Raw genomic sequence first — 6,725 nt, 5'->3', positions numbered from 1 at the left:
CCCCATTAATTAGTTTTTAATATTGATATTATTTTTTTATTATGTATACTTTTTTGGCTTGCCCCTAATATTTTTCAGATGGAAAAATCTAGGAACCAACAATTTTGTTAAATTTTGGTCAGCATGTAATCAGCAAAAAAAGTGAGTCATTGGATGAAATCTCACACTAATTTCATACCATTAAAATTATCATTAATAGTTATTTAATGACTATAAATCACAAAAGTTACTAACCCCTGGCATTCCTCTTTAATTTTCAGATGGTCATGAGTGAATTCTAAGCTAAGGCTTGGTTTCTATAAAATAAAGGAGAATAATATCCATCATAAGTATTAACTCTGCATGAATCCATGTTGTGATGGCAGCATTATTATAAGCTAAGGGTTACCCTTTAAGCTATATAGAACAGTATTATTGAACTGTCTCTCTCTCTTTTTTTTTTCTTCTGACTTTTCACTTCCACTAACACCATTTTTCAATAAGATGCATTTTAGCTTTTTTGTGGAAAAAAAATATTTAAAAATAATAAAGTCAACTTAGTAAATCAAGTTTTCATGATAATAAAAATCCCCAAGCAAGATTCCTATGCTCTTGTATGTTCTTTCACTTCGATTTGTTGCATCGCATGTCACCTTTTGCAGAAACCAATGTTATTAGTTTCCAGGATGCAAAGCAGTTAAAGAAAAGAAGATTTAATAAGGCTGGTGAGAATTTTAGAAGAAATGATGAGAACAATGTTACGAAAAAATAAAATTAAAAAAATTGTTTTTAAGTCTATATAGATTTAATCTATGAAGCACGAACACTTCGCTTAGTTATCGTATCCGCGTGTCGTACACATTTCGGACACGACACTCGTCTGACACGCGTCTGCTGTGTCCAACCGTGTTTTATAAAAAATAAAAAATTCTTCTTCGGACACGCCTGGACACACCTAAATACCATCACGTATCCGCGTGTCCAGTCTTATTCTTAACATATATTCTTAAAATAAATTTAGATATAATATATATTATTATTTATTAAAACAAAAAATATTTTAAATACTTGATATAATTAAAATAAGACATTAAAAATAATTAAAAATTTTAATTTATATTTTAATATCAATAAAATATCAAAATATCATTATAATTTATCTAAAAATACTTTATAATTTATATATATACGTGTCCCCGTGTCATGTAAGATTTTAAAATTCATGTGTCGGCGTGTCTCGTGTCGTGTCGTGTCCCGTATCCGTGTCAGTGTCCGTGCATCATAGAATTTAATTGTTGCCCTAAAATAAATTTTGTTGGTAAATATATTAAATATTTGGATCCCGCTAGAGAGACAATAGACTATTTGTACAATGTATACAATGGGCTATTAAGTTACAAAATGAACATCTCTCATACTATCTAGAATATTAAATATAATTTTACAGCTATTTATTATGATCATTCTTTCTACTTTGCATGCTACTAGTTATACACGTAGCGTTTAGTTAAATATGTATTTTAAGTGACAATTGAGGGAGTAAAGTGTGATCTCTCATTATTAATTTTATAAGTGGAATAAAAAATAAATATGAGAAAAAAAATAATAAAGAGTTAATATAATTAATGAAATTTTAAAGTTTTTTTTAATAAATATAAAAATATTAAAAATTAAAATTGTTTATATTTTTAATAAACAATTTTAATTTAAAACTTCAATATGTGCCTCTAAATAAAGAGCAAATTAGCTGAATCCTTACACATATATCATATATTGTACAATTGTTAGAATGATTAATGGCTTAATTAGTTTTTCTAGAATAATGTGCAACATCCAAGATTCTATTTGGCATAATATTGTAAAAGTTTTTTTAATCGATTTTTGCTAATACCATCAAAAATACAAAACTGGAAAAAATTTCATAGAAAAGATAAAATTTTAATGTTTCTGTAATAAATAATGTTAAATTCATTTTTATTTTATATTTTTGTATTCTCAACTAAGTGTCCTTAAGAGCACAGAATTATAGTAAATAAAATATAAATTTAGTTAATATATATTTTTAAAACACATGATAAAATTACAAATTAAAAAAGTCTTTATAAAAAAGATACAAAATTTAAATTTTTATACATTTATTAAAATAAAATATTTAAAATTTTTTATTATTAACAATCTTAACTTGTATTAGGATACAGAAAAGCTAAATCCTACAAATATTAATTACTAAAAGAAATAGAATGATTTGGTTATTATTTATGTTTTGGATGATTAAAGTTGAACTTTTTATTTTTAATATGATAAAAGGAATGGTATATACCTGAATTGTGGGGGTGTATGGTGATTCACTGGCGTATGATGGTTGTCCAAGAGAAATCGGACCGTCCGATTAGAGGTACTGAAAATCCTGGGTCCGATTTGTGTACTGGCAGAAAACATTGGGTCCGATTTGTGTACTGGCAGAAAATCCTGGATTCGATTTCAGAAAATCTTGAGTCCGATTTCAGAAAACCTTGGGTCCGATTTATACCTCTCTCTGTGTGTAATGAAATCGGACCCTCCGATTTGTGTACTTTTCACAATTTTAAAAAAATACCAAAAATTACAATATTAAGATATATCACCACTCCTACTTCTATAACAAAAAAAATTAGCCGATTAAAGTTAGGTTGAAGTCTCATCAAACAAATAGACTGAAACAGCATATGATACATGGGTTTTGGCCTCCAAACAAATTGTATTTGTCAACACACATAACAAGACAAAATCAATGACAAGTTGAATACCACAAATAAATAATCAATAACAAGGTTGAAAAGTGGATGAATGATGATATAATGGAGGGAGAGGTAGCAAAATTTTCAATAAACTATTTAGAAGTGACTAGTGCGCAAGGTGGCTGGAAAAAGATAGAGCCTTGTGATATGCATGGATTTATGTATATATATAGTGGTCTTGCCACTACAAACACTTCACTTAGCTTTTTTTTTCCTCACCATTCCATGCTTTAACTGTGCATATCCACACATGCTACCCCTTTCCTTGTGCCTAAGAGTCACTACTATGCATAAATATAACTTAGTTTCCTTTTAATAAGGGAAAGTATTTTTTTTTATCTTTATTGTTTGTATATATTTTAATTTTATTAGTTTATATTTTTAGAATATTTTAATTTAATATATTTTAATTTTATTTATTTAATTACTAGATTGGGCCTTACGTTTATGGGCTTTAGGGTTTTTATTTGTTTTAATCTAATAAGAGGTTATAAATACCTCCTTAGCTATTGTAGTCGTAGCATAGAATTTTTAGAGGTTTGAAAATTCCTTTTTGATTTTGTGATGAAACCATGATGTGGACAATTGAGGTTGAGGAGTCACTCTCTTGTTACATCGGGGAATTGAGTAGAAGGTTGAGGAGTCCCTTCAATTCAATTCCCCAACTATGACGTTGGCAAGTTAGGTTGATGAGTTCTTTTTAGAATGCGTCAAAAAATTGGGTAGAAAGTAGAATGATTCTCTATTTAATTTCAATCTATTTTTTTATTTCTATTTTAATTTTAATGTATCTTTTCATTCAGTTTAAATCTTTATCTTCTTGTTTATTTCTTATTTCTTTATCAACATGTTAGAGATAAAATTGAATTAAATTAAATTAAACACTAAGAATATTTAAAAAAAATCATAAATATTAGGATAAAAAGCATCCTTTATCTTTTAAAATTTTATTTGTCTCTATAATATAAATACAGATATTTAGACTTTCAATATCTTACCTTTATTGTTATTATTATTATACCTATTTTTTGAAGAGACAAATAATATTTGGTTATTAAATATAATAAATTTTGCACTGTTATGATTTAATAGTAATATAACTTTCAAATGGTACCTTAGAATTATGTTATTTGTATTGAATAATTTTCATTTCAAAACATAACTTTAAAAAAAAAATATTTGTATGTGTCTTGGTTAATAAATAAATTTTGTACTATTGTATATGTTTTAATAGTAACTTTCAAATAGTACCTAAGAATTATACTATTTGTATCGAATAATAAATTCGACTCAACTTTTATGAAAAATAATGTACAATACAAGAGTAATTGACTCATTTCTCTATGTATAAGGGGGTGGGATTTGGCTTTGTGTGTCTTGCATTTGATTCTTGACATGGCTTAATTTGGAGTCATCTTCTTCTTTGTAATAACTTTTCATCTTTTTTAATTTAATCACATTTTTCTCCTTTTCTTCTCTTTTTTTGGCCTAGGGCAAAAAAGGTTCACAAGTTGCTCCATGATGCACTCTAATGGTAAATACTAAATATAGTTTTGTTTGTTGCCAATCCAATTTGTTTGAGTTTGAAGCTATATTAATTACTATTTTAAAAAGTTGAACAATAATTTAAAAAATTGAGAAAATAATTCTTGATTTTTTTATCTCGAAAACAAATAAGTTTTCGACTAATTGAAAATACAAAAGCGTCCATCACTTTTTAAGAAGTGAGACATCTAAGTTCCTCCGTAAGATCTATTTGTCCTTATATATTTTAGATGGAGGGACTTAAATATTTCATATTTTAAGGTGTGAAAAACGTTTTTGTATTTTCAATTAGTCAGAGATTTATGTGTCATCAAATTAAAAAATTAAAAATTTATGTATCTTTTTCTTTTAAAAAATTTATACACTCTAGGCATTGTTTATATAAAGCATAGGATCCTCTATATATATAACAAACAAGCTTGCTATATTTTCTTAATTTTATTCCTTCAAGGCTCATATGTTTTTCTCTAAGACGATGGCATAATTATGATCCAAGGCTAATTAAAACGAATATGAATATATATGTATATATTTTTTAAAAGTATTTAATCCAAGTTAATTCCGTGGATTAAATGGAAGATTGGAAGTGAGCCCAATAACAGCATAAGAATCACCCTTGCCACAAGTTTAAGGCGAAAAAAGAAAAAGGAATTGAACATCACTACTTTATTTTAAGCTTTATTAGCATATAGTTGATAGAAAACTTGAAACGGGGTTCAGGAATAGCTTAGTAAATGGATATAAATACTTGAATTTTTTTTCCCTTTAGTTTTTAAACACACTCTCTCTCTCTCTCTCTCTTAACTCGACGAGTCAAATTAGTTCAACTATATATGTGGATTTGTTAATTTACACAAGTTCATAAGTAGGTTAGTAATATTTACATACATTTTAATCTGGACATAAAACTCTCACTCTTTCTCTATATTAAATTATCCACTAAAACAAACTTTTAAAATTGAACCCAAATTGTTATGATGATGATGTATATATAATGAGAAATAAACAACTTAGAATAATTAAGTGAATACCTTACTTATTCACTTGAATATATGTCGGAAAAATGAAATTTTATTTTATATATAAAATAATTTATTAGTTGAACGAGAGATGAATTAGACAATTAGTTAAAATTTAAAGTTTAATAATTTAGTTTTTTTTTTGTTTTTGTTATATAAGAAGTGACACATACTTAAAATCTCTATGGTAGTATTTGATATGGAGTATTGAATTGAGAGTGGAAATTGGGATATTGTGTTTGATAGTTAGAGACGGTAACTAAAATTTTAGTCCCTTAAATATTTCTAAAAAAATGAGGATACATAAAACTGAAATTTTAGAAGTAGAGATGGAAACTGAAATTTTAATAATTTTTTTTCTTCAAATGTCCTCATTCAAAATTTTATATTTCAAATCTACCCTTCACAATCCTTTCACTACTAAGCCTTCACTTCTTACCCCAATCCCACCCCACTTCTCATCCCATCCCACCTCACACCTCTGCCATTACAAAATTTTACCACCACCAACAACAATAATATCAAAAAACAACAACAATTTCATCAATATATATTAAAATCAGATTCAACAATCTCATAATATAAGAGAATTTCAAAATCAAAATAGAAAAAAAAAGAATAATGAAAGAGATTGAGGCGACACAAAACTGGAACTGAGGCAGAACGGCAAGCACAGCAGAAAATAGAGGTAGTACGACAAATCTAAATACAGCAGCACAGACCAAACAGAAGCGGGTTGTGCTGTGGGTGGCGGGTTTGACAGAGGTTGCACAGACTGGGAGATTGGAAGGCATGCACAGTTCGAGACTTCGAGCAAAGAAAAAAGGAGAAAGGAAGTTGATCGGACTCATTACTATTTACTGGGAGAGGGTTAGGGTTTTATAGTAGAAATACTTTAATAACTTTAAATATTTTAGTTTCTACTTTTATCTTAAACTAAATAAGATAATGAGATATAATTCGATCTTGTATACTTTATACCATATACAATATAGAAATTTATTTTAATTTTTGTCTTTCAATCTCTATCTGTCTTAAATGCAGTCTATAAGGATGCGTTTATTTCTAAAAACAAGACAAGACAAGACACTGAGAACAAGACATAAGGCAGCGTTTGGTTTATGTCTTTTTTAAGACAGAAACACAGAGACATAGACATTAAAGACATGGACAGAAATTATTAATGTCTATATACTGTATTTAGTAAACATTGAATAAGATACAATAAAATTTAAAAAAGTCAATATTATCCTTATAAAAAAAAAAAACCACCATTGCTACCATTATCATCCACCATCTCTACCACTACAGATTCATTATCACACACGATTCACCACAAATCAATCAGCAAATATTTTACAAGAATCAACAAGAATTTTTAATTTTCAAAAGAAAAACAAAAAGG

The sequence above is a fragment of the Arachis ipaensis genome, chromosome B02 (assembly GCF_000816755.2).
Source record: "Arachis ipaensis cultivar K30076 chromosome B02, Araip1.1, whole genome shotgun sequence".
In the NCBI taxonomy this organism is placed as follows: Eukaryota; Viridiplantae; Streptophyta; class Magnoliopsida; order Fabales; family Fabaceae; genus Arachis; species Arachis ipaensis.
Note: the sequence above shows the minus strand (reverse complement) of the source record.